Raw genomic sequence first — 18,637 nt, 5'->3', positions numbered from 1 at the left:
ACAATTGTCTTGCTGTCTTAAACTTGGTTTCTTCTCTGGCCATGAGAGAGAGCGTTGGCTCGATACCGTCTTGTGGAGGATGGGCCGGAGGGGGGCTCAGAGTGGCAGCACAGAGACCGGCTGGAATAATAATCCTTGGTTACAGGAATATGGTGGCCTGGCCTAAGGTGGATGAGGGAGAATGGGAAGTAGGCTTCTCAGACGGGACATTTGGAGAGAGAAACAGTGGAAGATCACGTGGTAGAGGAAGGAGATAGGTCAAGAATGACCGCCCGTCCCCCAGGATTCTGCTTTAACTACTTGAGCGGCTGAGACATTTTCTGCGATAGGGAAGGGAGTGGGGACAAAGGGCAGGTTCCAAGCAAAGGGGTCACTCCCTTTTTAAGGGACAGTGTGTCCTGCTTTACCACTATTTCCCCAGCACCTGTCACCGGGCCTGGCGGTTCGTAAACACCCCCAAATATTTGTCGATTAATCTGTGATTTTAACAGTTCACTTCTAGGCGTGCTAGGACACAGTGAGGCAGAATGGCTAGGAACATGGCCTCTGGAGCTAGAACTGCCTGGGTTCGAATCCCGTCTCCACCATTTTCTGAGTGACCTTGGGAATGTTCTATAACCTGTCTCAGTTTTCTCACCTGTAAAATGTGGGTAAGGATTAATGGTGAATTTGCATAAAGCACTCAGAAGGCACTGCTTGTGTTATGCAAATGTTAGCTGTTGTCATGATTACACTGGACATAGATTGCCAAGGTGAGACGTCAGGTCCGAAGCTTGATATAGGGGTGTGGAATGGGGGGACAGGAAGTGTAGGATTCATCAGCCTGGATGAGCTTGGGGAGGGGAGGGGAGAAGCGGAATGCAGGCAGAAAGCAACTAGTAGAGGCTCAGAGGTAGGATGAAAACCATGTGTGTGTGGCATCTGGGAAGCCGAGAGCAGTTCGAAGGGGTGTGGTCAGGGGCGCTGAGTGATTCCAAGGCCAAAAAAAGGAGTGGACAAACGCACACACACCCCCACTCCTGGCAACAAAGAAGTGGCCAGTGATCTTCAGCGCTCTCTGCAGAATGGCCAGGGAGGCTGGAGGTGTGGGTTGAAGAATGTGATCAGTGATGGACCTATACACAGTGAAATTCCACAAACCTTGCACAGACAAGGCCCATCTCCCTGTGCTGGTGGAAAATGATCCGGGAGCGCCTGGGGGGCTCCGTCGGTTTAGCGTCTGACACTTGGGTTCTGCTCAGGTCACGATCTCGCAGTTCATGGGATCAAGCCCAGCATCCAGCTCTGTGCTGACAGCGTGGAGCCTCCTTGGGATTCTCTCCCTCTTCCTCTCTCTCTGCCCCTCCCCCACCCTCTCACGGCACACTCTCTCTCAAAATAAGCAAACTGAAATGAGAAATTTTTAAAAAGAAAATGATCGGTTAAGATGTAGTGATAAGTTTCATAAGTAAGGTACAAAGCATTTGTGTAATGTGTACCCCAGCGGTGTTGAAGACGTTTCATGCACATAGAAATACGTGTCTATATTCTTCCCTACTTGGTTTTTACACAAACTGTAACATACCCAAGGTGTAACATACAATATACAATATACACCACTTCCTTCTGCACCCAATGTTTTCTCTTAACAATAGACCTTAGGAGTCACTCTGTATCAGTCCACAGAGCAGATCTTCATTTTTTTAAGAGCCACGGACTATTTCATCCTTTTTTTTTTTTTTTTTTTTTAATTTCAGGATATTTTGTCCTATGCATGTACCATCAAGGCCATTACGGACATCTAGGTTTTCTAATCTTATGCTGTTGCAAACAAACCTACTACAATTTCCCCCAAATCGTAGAATAACTTCCAAACTAGCCAATCTTTCGAGTGCACCCGACGTAAGGAAACAGAAATGCCCCCATGGCTATAGACACCTCTTGCAGGAAGTACAGGGAGCCGGGGAAGGAGATGTGGGGTCAGGGAAGGGCATTCTGAAGATTGGAGATGTTGCAAGGGAATGAATACAACAGGGTAATTCAATAAATGCTGCACGGGGTTGGGGGAGGGGCAGTCTGGAAGAGCGTCTGCTGTGATATTTTAGCAGGTGTACGAGGATGACCTTTAAATGGTATCAGGCCCTGTGCTGGGTGCTGTGGGAACACCAGGATGGATGGATGGTCGGACCCAGGCCTTCAGGAAAGATCCACTCCAGCAGGGAGGCTACTATGTTTCACAAAGGTACAAAGATCTACAAAGTTCCCAGTGGAGGGTGCTCACCTTTCCAGTGGGTGCTGGGCTCCTGATAAGACATTAGCTGGGGAGAGGAGAATGATATTTTGCGGGAAAGTTGTCGATTTTTCCCATAGGGATTAAAGGACACGCATGCCCTGGAAGGCTTTAAAAAAAAAAAAATCAGAAATAAATAAATAAAAATCCCAAGAAGAATTTATATTCCTGATGGCTTTGCTGATGGTCTTGTAAATTGTATATTTAATCAAAGGCACTCGAATGTCTTTTTTTTTTTTTTAACTATTGAAGAGCCATTTAAATGTCAACATAAGTGATTCCCTCCCAAATAGTGCTGTTTATACATTACTTCCCCTAATAGACCATAATGATTCATAAGGAGGCATTTCGCGCCTCCAAATTGTAGGCCTATTGAAATATAAATTAAGATGATAAATAATTTGACCTTACCTGAGAGTACTAAGTATTTACATGTGTCAAATACGAAATTACCCTGAATATCAGGGTCCCTAAAAAGGCTTCCTCTCCTGGCTGAATTCGATAAATGACACGGGTTTAGAAATTTCCTTTAGTGTGTGCAGGAAAGAGAGGGGGCACACACAAAAGAATGGGCCCAGGGACCCGGCCATCCTCGCCCTCCAGACAGATTTCCCATTCGGGCGGGGAGGGAGGGGGGAGGCGGGACCCCCCCCCCCTCCCTGGGAGTGAACGGCGGGTGCCCGTCGCCCCCGCACGCTCCGCGCGTTCTGGCTCCCCCCCTCCTCCCGCAGCGCCGCTGGAGTTTCTAAACAAGGAGTTTGAACAGGAACTTTGCCAGGCCGAGCTCGCAGCCCTCCCGGGTCCCCGCCGCGGGATTCGCCCAGTCGCCGGCGCCGCGCCGCCTCCCCGCCCCCCACGCCCTCGGGGAGCCGCTGACCCGCCGGTCTCCAGCCCCGCAGAACCGCTCCGCCGGGTTCATAACCCGAGAAGGCGCGGAGGCTCCCGGGCTCAGCGCCCCCGCCCGACCCTGCCCGGGTCCCGGAGGGTGGCCGCTGGGCGCCCTCGGCGGGGCCCGAGCCGAAGCTGCCCGCCGGGCCTGTTTGTCGGCCGCCGCCCGTGCTCGGGGCCCGGGGCTCGGCGAGCTCTCCGCCTCCCGGGCGGGGGCCGAGACGCGGGGGTCGCCGAGGCGGCAGGGGGGTGCAGGCCGCGGCGGGCCGAGTCGGCCGCTCGCACTGGGTTTTTGTTTTGTTTTGAAGCCGGGCGTGGGGGAGGGGCGGCACCTTGTCAATGAGAAATTTCCTGTTCGCAAGACTCCGCTTGCAGAGTTTCTGTCCTGCCCTTGAACTGACAAGTGGATCTCGGCAGCGCCAGCCCCCGAGAGTCCATCCAGCCGCGCCGGGCGTGCGCGGGGGGTGGAGGCGGGGGCAACCGCGCCGTGGCGCCGAGGCCCCGGGAGCCCGGCTGAGCGGGGCCGACGCCTGCCCTCCCGGTTCTCGGGCGCACCCGTGAGTGCCGAGCCGAGCGGTGACTAATCTGCGGCTCCGGGCCCCTTGGCGCGCAGCCCGGGCTCGCCTCCCGCCCCCTCGCCCCCCCCCCCCCGCCGCCGCCCGCCGCCGCCGCCGCCGCCGTCCTCCCGGCCCCAACGCGCCGAGCTCCGCCAGGAGAATCGCGCGGGCCAGCGCCGCCGCCGCCGCCACTGCGTTCCCGAGAGTGTGGGAAGCGGGTCGAGGCAGGCGGCTCCGAGCCGTCTCTCCAGTCGGCCTTCTTCGACCTAAGCCCGAGTGCGCGTGTGTTTCCTTCCCCGTAAGCACTTTGATCAGCGTTTCCTCAGCGCCGCCAAGGAGCCAGGGCGAATCGGAGCTTTTAACCCCCTGCGTGCCGTCCCACGTTGGGCTCCGTGGGGAGGGCGCCGCAGGGAGGCTGGTCTACACGGGGGCGAGCAGTTTGGTTTGGCAAGCCCGAGTATGGAGGAGCCCAACCGGATCTGAAGAGCTTGCCCAAGCGCGGCAGGCTCTCCTGGGGAGACCAGGCCGCGAGGCCCCGGGCGCCTCGTTAATGTTCAAGCCCGCCCCGGGGCCGCACAGTAACCCGACCTGCCTGGCGAGGCAAGGTGCGGGCTTCAGAGGCCCGGCAGGCGGAGGCTTCTGGAGGGGATCGACAGGCCGCCGGGGGGACCCGTCTTCACGCACCCTGTCCGCTGGCGCGGACGGGTCCCAACCCGGGGTGGGGGCCTTGCGCTCGCCCCGCACACTCGGTTCTGGCCGCTGCTCCCTGTCTCCGCTGGCCAGGCCTCACCGGGGAGTTAATGATTGATTTACTGGCTCCGCGAGGCCGGCGCCCTCCCAGCTATTTGTCCAGGCTGAGGAGTTGCTGGCGAGCAGCGCAAAGGCCGGAGAGCGGGGGTCGCCTGGGATGGGAAGCCGCGCTGCCGACGGGACCGAGCGGCCACTTGATTAGCCCCAACCGAGCGGCTCTAAGCCGTGTCCCGGGCGAGCCCGCTGGAGGCCCGGGCCGGGCGAAGGGAGCATTGGGAAGCGCCACACGTAAACGGGTTGGCAGCTGGTGATTAGGCCGCCCGGTTTTATGAGTCATAATGGGCCGCCCGCCTGGCCCTCAACCTGCTCGCTGTGGACTCGGAGCGCTGGGGTCCAGGCGGTGGACTGTTCTGGGCCGCGCAGAGGGGGATGATGCTCTGGGGGGCCTCGGCCGCCGAAGGCGTTGCGCAGGATTTCCTCTCATTTCTCGCAGAAGGCAACACAAACACCCTAAATCAAACCGCTCCGACAACCGAGGGCTCCACACAGACACATCAATAAGGATTTCGCCTCCCGCGTTCGAACGCACTGAAACACTTGTCCTATTTTTATGCAAATGACACCACACAAATAGATCTCGCAGGCCCGGGAGTGGGGCGAGAGGAGGAGGGGCGCCGCCGCCCCAGCCTGGGGGCTGTGAAGGGGGAGGGAGTCCCAAGCCCGCACCCTGGGGCCCGCGCCGGCTCCGGCGCAGCGGGGCTGGTACTGGCCAGGCGGCCCGCCCCGCGCGCGATGGCTCCCTGCCAGCGCCGCCAAGTCGGCCGCGTCCCCAGGCTGCCTGCAGAGGCGGATTAGGGAAGGAGCGAAGCGAGCCTGTGACTAATCGCGGGGCCTCGGACCGGAGCACCAAGGCCATGTGCGACTGACAGGATCGACACTAGCAGAGGACACGGCGACGCCTCGCTTAATTGCAGGCTTAAAAAATTGCCGCCTGAGCAGCTCCGGTGCGGAGAGCCAAGGCGTGCGCGTTGGTCTGGGGAGCGCGCCAGGGGGGGACCTGCGCTCTCGCCCAGGGGAGGGACGTCTGGCGTTTCCTGGATTCAGGGACCTGGCCCTCCCGTCCCCGACTCTGCAGGGTCGCCCCACCCTTCATTCGGGCGGTGTAGCCGAGCCAGCCAGTAGATTAGGATCCAGCTCCCAGGCCTAGGTTTCTGACCCTTTCTCCCGTGGAGCCCACGTCGTCTCCCCCCCTCCCCCCTTCTCGCCCTAGATCCTATAAAGGATGCTGTGCTGTTGGGGGTGAGAGATTCCAACAAACCCTTAATATAAAAGCCACACACACAAACCACTTTCTTCTCTTCCCTCCCCTTCCTTCTCCATCGGCTGATACAAAGCCCCGAATGACCAACGGGAGGGAGAGGCTAGTCAGGGCTGCAAAGATCGAGGTTACCGAGTGCCCCCAAACTACTCGGGGCTCACAGGCACGCACCCTGGGCTCTTCACCCCTGGCCACAGTCCCTCTGGCCCAGACCTCCTTCCTGGAGCGCTGAGGCCTCTCGGGGGAGAAGGGGGAAGCTTCGGCAGGCCGGCTGGCCTGTGTGTGTGAGGGGAGGGGGGGGGGGAAGGCGGGGTGGCGGGGAACCCAGCGAGAGAAGTTTCCACCACGCTCTGGTCGGCTGCTGCCAAAATCCCCGGGTCCCTCCCCGCCCGCACCGCCTTCCGTTGCCACCACAAGTTTGGTTTAACGAGAGCTCGGGACAAAAGCAAACGTTTTCTATAGACCCGGAAAACAAAGGGGAAAGAGACGCGCGGGGCCGCCGAGAAGCGGCTGCTAGCGTAATGGTGCCGGGCCGACAGCAGAGCATTAGAACTGCAAAAGCCGCGCGGGCGGGAGGAAGTGCGAGGCGGGAGGCGGGAGCGCGGGGAGGGCGGGCGGGGGAGGGGCGCTGCGCCATGTTTCCGTGTCACCCGCCGAGTCGCCGGCGCTGGGCTCGGCCGCCGGCTCCCGCCTGCCTCCGTAACAGCAGAAAGCGTGCGATTAGCAGCCAGACAGGCGGGGACTCCGGGCCCGCGGGGCCGCCGCACACGCCGCCCGCGGCCCGGGCCTGCGCCCCCCCGCCCGCCGGGTAATCATCCTCCTCGCTGCAGCGCTGTGTGCACTCTCATTAGAGCAGGGAGGCTTTTCTCTGCGCACTCGCTCGGCCCCCGCTGGCAAAACAACGCCTTCCCCGGCCGGGCCCTGGGCCAGGAGCGCTGGGGAGGGCGGGACGGGGGAGGGGGGGGGGGAGGTGAGGCAGGGCGAGCCGCGCAGGTCGTCTCGGCCGCCCGATCTCCTCGGGGCACGGAGAAGATGCGGAGGGTCCATCGGCCCTCCCCACGCAGAGTGGCAAAGTCCGAACCCCAGAACAGCCCCTTCGTGGAGGGTGGGGGTAGTTGCCGGTGCCGCCATGACCTACTCTCGTCCCCCGCCGGAGGCTAGAATCGAGGCCGAGGGGAGATGAGTGTGTCTGGTTTGGAGAGCGGGGGCGGTCACCGGGAAGGCTCCCAAAACAGGTTTTGCCCCATCTGTCTTGCGAACGACCTCTTAAGGCCAGAAGTCGGATCCGAGGGGTGGCGGCCCTTCGATCCCTAGGAGACCCGAGTCCCCAGGCTTCGCGCTTGATCGCACAGAAGGGGTGGGAGACGGGGGCGGCCGAGACGCGGCTGCGCCTGGCCCAGAGCTTCGGAGCCCCGTGTTCTCCTCCGCGATCCCTGCACACAACAGTAGGCAGCCTCTCCCGGCATCACGCGCCCAGCTGCAGGGCCCCGGGAGCAGGTGTTCCCGCCCGGCCGGAGTGGCGGCTCCGCGCCCCTCCCGTCCCAGCTGCGGGGCTGGGACTGGGGCCGGGGCGGGGAGGGTGGGTGGGTGGTAGTGGGGCTCTTATGGCGGTCACAGAAGGAGATCTCCCTGGACCCGCGAGAAGGGTCCTCCGGGCTTAACTGGGGATGTCCCAGGGCGAGGGCGGCCGCCTGGGGCCAGGAGGGATGGAGGGTGACGCGCGGCCAGCTCTCGTCTGGAACAACCCTGGGGGCCGGCAGAGGCCGCTCGGGGCGGCGCGAGGGCTTCCGGTCCCGGTGACTGCGGCGGCGGCGGCGGCAGCGGCGGCGGGGCGGCTGGGAAGTTCCCGGGGCGGCCGCGAGGAGCACCCTCCCCTGGCTGCTGCCTCCGCGCAGCTTTCGGAGCGGCGCCCTAGGAGCCTCTCGGTGTCTGGCAGCGCCGCTCTCGGCTTGCGCGGGGACGGGGGCTGCGGGGTGGTCCCGGCCCAGCCCCCAGCGCGCAGGGGGGAGGCGGGGGCTGGAGACCCCGCGGGAGCTGCGGCGCGCCTCCCTGCCCCCTCTCCTCGCCGCCGCCGCGGCCGCTGATATGGCGGGCACGTGAAGCGCAGCTCGGCGCCTCGGCGCCAGCCAGGGAGCGGCCTGCCCCGGCGGCTCAGCTTACCCGCGGGCCCAGGAACGCGGAACCGAGCTCGGCCGGGTCCCGCAGAGCCCGCGCCCCCGCCCCGTTGCCCGCTCGCAGCGGCCCCGCACCCCTCCCCGCCCGCGCCCGGCCTTGGGGCCGCGCCAGACGGCTCGCCCGAGGGGAACTCAGGCTGACTAATGGGACGCGTGTGGGCCTTACGTGAGGCCCGGCTGTCAGCGGATGCCCGCTCGCTCGGCGCCTACGCCGCGGCCAGGCTTTTCGGGGAAGGGCGAGAGGAGGGGTTTCCCCGCTCGGCGGTTTCGGCTCCCCGGGGGACAATCCGGCCGCGGCTGGCCCCGGGCTTTAGGTCGTGCAGCCTGGGCCGGAGGGGGCGGACTCGGTGTGCGCCCAGCGCCGAGGTGCGAACCCGGGATGGGGGCGGGGGGGGGGGAGTGAGGTGGTGGGAACCTCGGAGCTCTAAGCCGGAGGTGGACACAGAGGCTCATCAACTCGGTCTGGGGCGCCCGCCTTGATGTTTGCGATCTGGAGCCAGCGGCCGGGCTGGGGGGAGTTTACCGGCCGCCCTGCGGGCCTGGAGTTCAATACCGAAACCTCCCTAAACAAATACAAAGTCTTCCGGAAACCCCTGCGTGCTGTATTTGTGCGGGGGGAGGAGGAGGGTTTTATAAAACTCCCCGAGAGTCCGGTTCGGTCGAGAGTTCTCGGGTTTCTGGGGCGCATGATGCCTTTTCCTTCCTTTACAGGGGCCTGCAAAGCCCAGCAGAGTTTCTTATTATTTCGCATTAACAACCACTTCGTGTTGACATAGTTATATGACCCTCCCAAATATAACTACCTGTTTAGTTTCAACACGCGAGCGCGATGGTGAAACGCAAACACTGGACAGTAACTAAGAGAAGAAAGCCCGGCTGCGAGCTTGAGGTTGGATGCAAGATAAATCCTCATAACGCATCCCTGGTTTTATTCAGCCTAATTACCTTAGTAATCCTGCCCCTCCCCGCACCCGCGCGCGCACACACACAAACACACACACACACACACACACACACACACACACACAGGAGAAAGCCTGAATCCCTGTAGTAGAGGTGCGACTTTTCCTGGGGAGCCCCAAGGATGGGTAAAGGGGTGGTTGCTGGTGTACAGGAGGTGGGTTTTAAATGTCACTTCCAAATGAAAATGCTTTCCTTCGGCCTTTTTCTTTTTTTTGATGCAGTTTTCGAAAGGAGCATTTTTGCGAGATAAGAAGTGACCGATCAAAATCGCTGAGGGGAGGTTGTAAGCGGCCGCTTTGCCCCAGCTTAGCGTTATCTTATCTTTCACACTTGCATGGCGGAAAAAAAAAATTGGCTTATCTTTATCCCCACCCCCTTCTCGCCTTAATTGCTAAAAAACACTGGTGTGTTAAACGGGGAGGAAGGAGGTCTCTGGATTGTCAGTGGAAAAGGAAGATTCAAAAATGGGGGCGCCTGGGGGGAAACAAGGGTGGCCGGATCTAGTCATCCCCCCCGGCCTTTCTAGTACAACGTAGAGGGTCCAGTCCGGGATGGAAGGCTTCATGGCCAGATTAAAAAAAAAAAAAAAAAAAAAAAAAAAATCTGGAGATGGCCTTGGATCGTGCGCCTTCCCTAGGCCTTGCTTTCTCCGCGCTGCGATGACCAACCTCTCCTTCCCTTCGTGTCTCAAAGCTGCCGATGGGTCTCGGGTTGGGGCCTCTCACTCTGCCCTGGTTCCTCCTCCCCATACACATCCCCCTTTTGGGGAGGGGGATGCAAGGCTGGGACGCCTGGCCTGCTGGAAATCATTAAAATATATGCGAGTGTCTGCAAACACACACTTTTAAATCATGGCGTTTCCCCTCCACGCTGGTATATTTAAACTCCAGAGCGAGCTGGATCTCCTCCCTCTCTCTCAGTCGTTTGTCTGTGTCACCGACAGGCCGCTAATGGCCGGGCTTCCAGGCGCTGTGCATTATGCATTAGCCTCCTCCCTCCGCCGCACACAGAAGGTTCTGTCAGGCCTCGCAACACAAACCACCCTGCGCCCCCTCCCCCCCCCCCCCCCCCGCACTCTCGGCCAGGGGCTGCGCGGCTGCAGCCAGGGGTCGCAGGGATGGGGAGGGGGGCCCAAGGAGTGAAGGCAGAGCAGAGTGGGCCAGAGGGGGAATGGGAGCGGGTGAAAAAGTGCCGTGGATTAGGCCCTGTGGAATCCCCAGCCTCGCACTGCCCCCAAGCTTTGCTCCTGGCCGACCTTCCCGAGGCAACCACCTCCCGCCACTCACCTCTGCGCCCGACTTTGCGAGGGCCTCAGAGGTTTTTAGAGAGATCAGCTCCGCATTTCCATCTGCTGGGCCGTAGTCCCCTTCTTCCCTGAGAGAGGGGCTAGTGGAGCCTTCCAGATCCCTCCAGGCCCCGGGTGGTGCCTGCGAAGGGGCTCGGGCTCAGGGTGGTGCGTTTCCGCAGGGGTCCCCCGGGAGTGGAGGAGGGAGGCAGGATACAAAATGGCTGGGGTTGGAAAGCCAGCCTGCTGGTTCCGCAGGCAAGCCGTTGGTGGTTCTCCGTCCCCTTCCCCGGGGCTCTCACTCACTGCCCCCCTGGCCGGGTAAAATATGAGCCAAAGGCGCCTTGCTCAATAAGCAGCCAGGGTGGGACTTGGCGTCCGGGTTTATCACCAGGAGCATCCGGCCCTCGTGGTGCTTCGAGGGCTCTTAAGGGGGGTGGGGGGGGGCAGGTGGAGCGCAAGACAGGGCCTCCCTGAAGCCACCCTTATTTATGTTCATCAGGCTGACACCCGTCTACCCAGCGAGCCCCTCGGTGTGAACTCCAAGAGGCAGTGGGTACTAACTTTCTGCCTGCCTCTTGAACCCTCCTCCCCCAAACGCCCAGTAAAGAACAGCCCTCTTCAACCTAGCGACCTCTCAGTCTAGCAGACTTCTGCCATGGAAAGCAGCTCCCTTTAGATGTTTCTTCATAACTGAAATCCCTGGAACGGAGGATGCCCTGTGCTTGGAGGGGGCAGGCTAGTGAATCTTTTCAGTGCCACCGGGTAGCCCAGAGTTCTTTGCACAAAGCAACCGGTTAGTATGGGTGTTTGTGTGTTATTTAAAACGTTTAACATTGGGGCGCCTGGGTGGCGCAGTCGGTTAGGCGTCCGACTTCAGCCAGGTCACGATCTCGCGGTCCGGGAGTTCGAGCCCCGCGTCAGGCTCTGGGCTGATGGCTCAGAGCCTGGAGCCTGTTTCCGATTCTGTGTCTCCCTCTCTCTCTCTGCCCCTCCCCTGTTCATGCTCTGTCTCTCTCTCTGTGTCCCAAAAATAAATAAACGTTGAAAAAAAAATAAATAATTTAAAACGTTTAACATTAATAGGCCAGCTCACACCATGTAAGGTAAAAATACATCGCCCGTGACCACCCAAATCCCACCTATCCCCATAACCAGTGTCATAAATGTGAGGACAGCCTCTGAAGAGTGTCATCAGGGGTCTACAGAGCTTTATGATTTAGATCCTACACGTTTGTTACAAATGAGCCGCACCCACCATGCTGGAACCCCAGGGTCCACGAAATACCAGGTAAGGACCTCACCACGGGAGGAATGGCCTTTCCCCTAGGCCTGGGCGGTGGTTGAAGGTGTGGAAGAGGCTCTGACAGGTCTTGCACAGTCAGTCTGGGCGGAAAAGGGTGGCCGGGCTCCAGGCCTGTTCCCTGAGGCTCCAGCCTGCTTGCCTGATTGCAGAGCTCGGATAGAATGTGCAGAAGAGTGCCTGAGAGCCTGAGGTCTAGGTGGGTGGGAGAGGGGTAGCCTTGCACCTCTCCTGTTTCTTTATTTCTCCACTGCCTGTGCTGCCTCCTCTCCTTTGCACTCACTCACTGGCTCTCTCCGCCTCCTCCTCTGCTTTCATTGAAATCCTCCCCTTGCTGAGTGCTGGGTATAGCGGCCTGACCCCCAGGTCAGCTCCCGGGGGACTCGTGGGAGGGCAGGGGAGGAGGGAGCCCAGAAAGGCCCTAGCTGCCCAAACGCTCCATAGGCTCCGAGGTGTCCCCAGCTCTCGGACTCCCCTCCTGAATGGGGACTCAGGATGGGACTGCCCTTCATGAGCTTTCTTCTCCTCCTCCCTGGAACAATTCCAACTAACCGGGCCAATAGGTGTAAACTCCCTACCCCTCCCCTGCCTTAGAGCACCTCCGGAAAATCTCACATTTTAATTCCCAGTGAGTCACGAACCACCCTCCCCACACACACACTCATGCCTCTTAGGACTCCCTTAATAAGATATTTTTAAAATCCCACAGAGTTGGAAAATGTATCCCTCAGAGATGGAAACGAAACCCTTTAATCCCACCAGCCCGCACGGGGATACCATGGAGGCCCGGCTCCTTAAAACAGTGTGTGTGTGTGTGTGTGTGGGGGGGGGGGGTTGAACGCTGCAGATTACGTCAAAGGCGAATGTACTGGCCTGTTTGTCTCCAGCATCGAGGCCCCCCCACATTTACAGCACCGCACCCCCCCCCCCCCGCAATTCATTTTAACTCTAGGACTTTTAAAGTTAGACAAACAGGCCCCTTTGTCAGCAGCCCCAGGAGGCCACAGGACTCAGAGGCAGCAGGCTCCGTGTCTCACTTAGTTCCTGGATTTTCCAAAAGTTCTGGACGGTTACATGCGACTCTTAACTCCGGGAAAAGCCTGTGCCTGGGGGGAGAGTTGGGGAGGCATGGGAAGGGGAGAGAAGGTGGCCGGGCACCGTGCCAGGGTCTCGGCGGCGGCCTAACCGAGCCGGAAGGGCCTGGCATGGCTCCACACTCGCCCAGGCCAGCTCTCCTGCGCGGCCCACGGTGGCACAGCGGCCTCCTCGCCTGAAACCACGTTCAGAGAGTTTCCCCACAAATACCCAACTTCAGCCTTCCCGGTTATTTTAGACTTGTTTTGAATAAAAGGAGTCGCTTCAAAAAGAAATGTTGCTACAACACACAACCAGAGGCCTTTTCTCCAGCTGTGTCTGTAACTCGCATGCGTTCAGTCTAATAACTTTTAATGTCTGGCCCTAAAATGTCTTTATAAAAAATAGCTTTACAGCATAATAGTCCAGGTGTCTTTCTGCTTGTTACCGGAGATTAAAAAAATGTGTGGGTTAGCTTTCAGAGACATCCACCTCCAGAAAGACTGGGAAGAAAAAGGCGTGCATTCCATTATGCAGGCGCGAGTCCTGGAAGTGGCGCTGGCCCAGCAGGGCTGGGCACTGTTCTCGGGGGCACTTGCCTGCCTGTCTTTTACATCAGTTGTTATAAGCAGCTCTGGAGCATGAAGATTTAATTCTGCCCGAAGTTTCGGGTTTCAAACGGTAGAGATGTTTCACTTCTGCTTTGAAAAGGGCTCTTTTTATAACTATGTACCGAGAACTAAAACAGCACAAATAACATCGCACCTAACACCAGTCCCGCAGTCAGTATTAAGTCTAATTTGTATAAAGGGATCTGCTAGCTAGAGCTGATTTTGGCCTTGACCTTGACTTCGTAATCAACTTGAGATGCTTTTGATTATTTTTGGCATGGAGACACTCCAGGATATTTTAAAACTTTCCGTGTGGATTTACAAGCTACCTCCATTTCGGATTGATGTTCTCATCGAGCCTGCACCATCTTGTCCTTAGGCAGAAAGAGACTTCCCCCACCCCCAGCATAAAAAGACTCTAGCGAAGGGCCCAGTAGGATCACCTTTTGCCGCGAGGTCCGGGCCCGCGGTCTGGGTGCGGCTAGGCCGGAACACCCCTCCCCCACTCCCACCCCTTCCCGCCAGCCTCACGAACTGGGGCTTCACGGCTCGCCCTAGAGGCTCTGCGCTCCGGGGAGGCCGGAACCTCGCCTCTCCGCCTCCCCCTCCCGCCCGCCGGCCCCCGCCCTCCCCCCCGCGGCCAGCGCCGCGCCGGGTGCGCTGGAGAAGCTCAATACGTGTCAATTGAATTGAACTGCTGCGGGCGCAGGCTGTACGCCGCCGCCGAGCACCGATCAGCACGACGTTACCGAGTGGAAATTTATGGGGCGAACGGTGTAAGCCAAAAGTTGCTCCCTGCCAAGGAAAATAAAACGCGGGAGATAATCTCCCGAGGCTGGGGTGAGGGGCCAGGACGGAGCCTCCAACCATCTGAGGTGCAGACTATGAAATGCCCGCGAACCGAGAGAAATTCTGGAGGATCTCCGCTCCCCTACCGCCCCCACCCTCGCTTCCTTGTGCCCCACTGGCTGCCCACCCCCTCGCGTATCCAAACAATTCCCACACAATTGAAACGTCCGGGGAACTCGGGTGCGGAGTTCGGGCGGAACGGCCACTGGGGCCCGGCGTGGGGTTTTCAGGTAGCTCTGGACACCAGAATGGGCAAGGGCTCCTCCCGGAGGAAAGGGCGACCCAGGGCGAGGGTGGGCGCCGACGCGCACTCGCCAGGCTCTGCTGGGTCTCGGAAGGGACGCGCGAGCGGGAGAGCGCAGCGCTGGTGGCGAGAGGAGGCAGCGGCGGCTGCCGCCGGGGTTTGACAGCTTTGGCTGCGCGGAGTGCGAGGCGCTTTATGGTAATTGCGGTCCTCCACTGGCCTTCTGGGTAGCGAGGGGAGTCTCGGAGCGCGGCTGGGAGAGCCGCCCCCGCCGCCCCCCATCCCCTCGGCTCGGGATCAACGGGCCGCCCTCGCCGCCGCCGCCCGAGCCGGTCTCTGGCTCGCCCAGGACGCGCGCCCGGGCCGGGTGTGCGCGGCCAACTCGGTCCGAGCGGGGGAGGGGAGGGCAAGGGGCGAGGGGGGGAGCCACCCAAGTGGTCCGGGATTCGGACCCAGAGAGGCGAAACGCGCCGGGGCAGGAATCGATGACCGCTGGGGAAACTCGGGCAAACCTTTCCCGGGGAATCACCCCTCCACAACCCCACCGCCGAGGCGCCGCAGCGGAGGGTGAGCGGAGGCTGGGGGAGCTCAAACTTGCGAGAGCTGGAGGCGGCGGCGGCGGGCGGGCGGCTGTCGCCCGAGCGCTGCGCCTGCGGGGGGAGGGGAGGCGGCTGCTGGGAGGGAGGGAGGGAGGGAGGGCGGGCGGAGGGAGGGGGAGGAGGAAGAGGAGGGAACCAGGGAGGGGGACGCGTTGGGATCGCGGCGTGCGGCGGCAGACGGAGCCTGGGCTCCCAGCGGCAAGGTGAGGCAGAGCTACGCTCCTCGCTGAACGCGGGCCGAGCTCGGCGGCTGCGGGGGAGACGCGCCGGAGCCCAGACCGCGACCGAGAGCGGGAGCGAGGCGGGCGGCGGCGGCGGAGGGGGAGCCCGCGAGCCGCCGGGCGGGGAGCCCAAGCCGCGCTGTCGCCGCGCAGGGACGACTTGGCCAACACACTCGCACACACACACTCACACACACACACACACTCACACACACACACACACACCCAGCCCGAGCGGGCGCTCGCGGCGATCCGTCAACATGGCGCTGGGGCTCCTGCCCGAGCGCGGGCGGCAGCAGCGGCGGCGCGGGAGCTGCTGAGCCCGGCCGAGCCCGGCCCAGCCGCGGGAGCCCGGAGGATCGCGCGGGGCTGTCGCCACCTGCCCGGAGGCTTTGAGCCCGCCCCGCCCCGCCCCCACCCAGCCCAGAGCCCACCCCTCGGCGGGGCCGACCCCGAGGGCAGCCGGCTGGCAGCAGACGGCGAGGGAGACGAGCGAGCGCGGCGCCGCGAGCGGGCTGCGGGCAGCCGGGGACGGCAAACTTTGCTGCTCGCCGCGCTTCCCCGGCCCGGCTCCTTCTCCGCTGGCTAACGTCGCCATCCCACTCTCCTCCAACCCCGCACACCTCTCCCTGTCCAGCCATCCGCCCCTCGCTCCTCCTCGCCGCCTCGACTCTGTTCGGGGGGAAAACTTCAAAGCGCCGAATCGCAGGCTCCCAGCTCACTCCCCGGCCGGGGATTTCAGGTCAGTGCTCGGAACACCTTTCCCCGGGGAGGCCGCGCGGGCGGCGGGCGGGCGGGCGCGCCGCGGGCTGCAGTCGGCCCCCTCCCTCGGGGCCCCCGCCCGCAGCGGGTTGCTCCTCCGACTCTCGCGTACCCCGCGGAGCTCGAAGCTTTCGCCTTGCGCTTCCCTTTGGCTGCTTGGCTCGCTTTCGTTTTTATCTCCTAGCTGTAAGTTATTAAAAATGCAGCCAGCCTAAGCGGCCCCGCGTGGGCATCGGGGAGGGAGGGGCGCGGCGGGGGGCCTGCCGCCTCCCGGGGGGCTGGGAGGAGAGCAGGGAGTTCGCCGAGTGGAAGTTTGCAGCCTGTGTGTGTCTGTGCGCGGGAGCGCGGTCGCCGCGGAGCGCCGCGAGTCGGGCGCGGGAGGGGGGGGCAGCTGGGCTGGAAGCTGGGAAGCTCGGCTCGGCGTTAGCTCGCGAGCAGGAAGGGGAGGGCGGCGGGTTCCCGTCTGCTTTCTTTTTCGACTCGGGAAAGAACTGTAAAAACCCCCAGCCGCCGCCGCCTCGCCTCGCCTCTCCAGGGGACGGTCGTTCCTCCTAGTGGAACGGCGGCGTGTGCGTGCGCGAGGGTGTGTGGCGGGCGCCCCGGGCCGAGCCGAGCTCGACCTGCTGCCGCCGCCGCGCAAATCGGGAGGGGAGTCCCGGGTTTTTTCTTGGCTTGCCCCAAAGCGCGAATCACGTGGATTTAAAAAAAAAAGAAGAAGAAGAAGAAACTACTAGGAAATCGAGCTGTGCTAGGGGTTCCGACTCGGCCCGTCGGCCCGCCCGCCCGCCAGGTCAGACGCTTTGTTTTTAAAATGTTCTTCTGAAATTATAATCTGCGGTTCCCTCCCACCCCCACGCCCTCCCCGACGTTGCCTAGTAGGTTTTAAGTTGTGAGCCCCCCGGGGCGGGGGTAGAATGTGCGGGGGCGGCGGCGGGAAGGGAGGGTGCGGGCGGTGAGGGGGGGGGGGTGAGACCTGGGCCCTCCACCCGGCTGCTGGGAGTCTGGTGGGGAAGCTGGTTGGGCGTGTGCGTGTCTGCGGCCGGAGGAAGTTGGTCCCACTCGGAGGGCGTGCGGCGCAGAGGCTGAGGGCGAAGAGGAACTTGCGCACCCGGGCGCGATCCTCGGCCGAGGTGGGGAGGGCGAGGCGGGCAAGGCGCCGCCGCGCCGCGGGGCCCGCGCTCGGAGCAGGCGGGCCGTTGCGCTGCAGAGCCTCTGCCAACTCGGGGGCTCGGGGCGGCGGCGACGTGCGCCTGCTGTTTACCAAGCAAGCCCTGGGGCGCCGTGAGCGGAGTAGGGCGGCTCAAGGCACGCGTGGTCCCGGCGGGCTTCCCGCCGCTCGCACTTTCGAGTGGGCACTTCCTCGGGTCCCTGAGACGGCGGAGTCTGGCCGCGTGTAGGCCGAGGCCAGGCGAGGCTTAATTTGCTGTTAATGAATCTTTTCCAGAAAGTCCGCGATCTCCAGCTAGAGGCTGTGAGTGCCTGCGCGCGAGGGCGCGCGCCGCCGGCGTCTGAAGGGTGGGGGTTGGGGGAATTGCAGAGCGAAGGAAGGGGGAGGGTTATGTGTATTTAAAAACAAACCTTAAAAAGAAACCAGCGCTCTTCAAATAGGTATTCTCACAGCCTCTCTGTGTCTAGACCAGACAGCTCATGGTTTTAGCTGGGGTTTTTTCTTTTCTTTTTTCTTTTTCTTTCTTTCTTTCTTTTTTTTTTTTTTTTTTTAATTTTTTTGGAGAGAAGGGGAGGGGAGGGGTGGTGGTATTTGGTGCCAGGGGTAGCCTCTTGTCGAAAAATCCTTAAAATTGGCCTGGAAGTGAAAACAGGGAGGAAATGGCCCACCCCAGAAGGTAGTGGGTGGCGAACGCAGACAGAGTTGGGTATTTCTAGCCATCTGACACTTCCTGTGGCCCTGGAAACGGACACCGCGGGCCGAAATCAATCCTTACGAGGTGTTGGATTCGGTTTTGCTAGCGAAATTGCTTGTGTGGAAGGCATTTTAATTGTCGGCCTCGGAGACTTCTGTACGTGGGCACTTGGAGAATACGTTTGCTTCTCGACCCTTCCCACTCCACCCCCGACCTGTTATCTGGTCTGGGCTTTGCAGTGTTGGTTCTCGTGTTTATTTTGGGCATGATTTCACCGCGTGGAGGAAGGGGGGGGGGAGGTGAGATGGCGGTGATTAATATGCCGTCCAGGTTTAATGGGAGGCTAGCCTTCAGTGTGCCGGTATCCGCCTCCACTCACCCAGAACCTGGGGTAGTTAGGGGAACGCGCGGGGTTCGGGCGCCAGGCGCTTGGCGGGCAGGTCGGGGCTGGGGCTCGCACGGCCCCAGCGCTGTCCTTTGAGGCGCTGTCACCAGTAGGTGACTGAGAGTTAATTAGGAAGTGTTCTCCGGATCAATGGGCCGCACAGCTCATTAGCGATTCTTCCCAACCCTTTGCAGGGCCGGCCGGGCCTCTGCCTCCCACACAGGCCAGGGCCCCCGCGGCCCGGGCTTCGGAGAGCGCCGCTGGGAAGTGGGGAGGGACTAGCAGCGAGGGGTGGCGGAGAGGCGAGTGTGTAACTTCGCCGGGCTGCGCTTTGCGTGCAGCGCCGCGAGGCCCGCGCAGCCCGCTCTTTCTTCCTGCTCTCGGTCGCCTCGACTGTGTCTTTAACTCGCTCCTGCTCGCGTCGCTGCCTGGCTGCTCCTCCCCGCCTCCCTCGCCTATCTCTTGTTCTCTAAGCACGACGCCTGTGCTCCCCGCCCAGTTTGGGATTAGACAAGATAAAAAT

At 61.2% G+C, this 18,637-nt stretch overlaps 1 protein-coding gene across 12 annotated transcripts in view; it reads left to right on the top strand.

Moving 5' to 3' along the window:
• The window catches only part of BCOR (BCL6 corepressor), a 116,082-nt gene that overhangs the window by 56,779 nt on the left and 40,666 nt on the right, over nt 1-18,637 (top strand). For 7 of the 12 annotated variants that reach the window (XM_045473042.1, XM_045473036.1, XM_045473040.1 and 4 more), the window contains exon 1: nt 15,046-15,847. The exons of 3 other annotated variants lie outside the window; for them this stretch is intronic. The gene's annotated coding sequence lies outside the window, so the exon portion shown is untranslated. Of the gene's footprint in view, nt 1-15,045; nt 15,848-16,337; nt 16,658-18,637 lie in introns of those variants that run through there. 2 more of the 12 variants (XM_045473035.1, XM_045473032.1) reach the window with 2 other exon arrangements.

Source organism: Leopardus geoffroyi, chromosome X (genome assembly GCF_018350155.1).
Source record: "Leopardus geoffroyi isolate Oge1 chromosome X, O.geoffroyi_Oge1_pat1.0, whole genome shotgun sequence".
In the NCBI taxonomy this organism is placed as follows: Eukaryota; Metazoa; Chordata; class Mammalia; order Carnivora; family Felidae; genus Leopardus; species Leopardus geoffroyi.
Note: the sequence above shows the minus strand (reverse complement) of the source record. Positions and strands in the feature narration are given on the sequence as shown.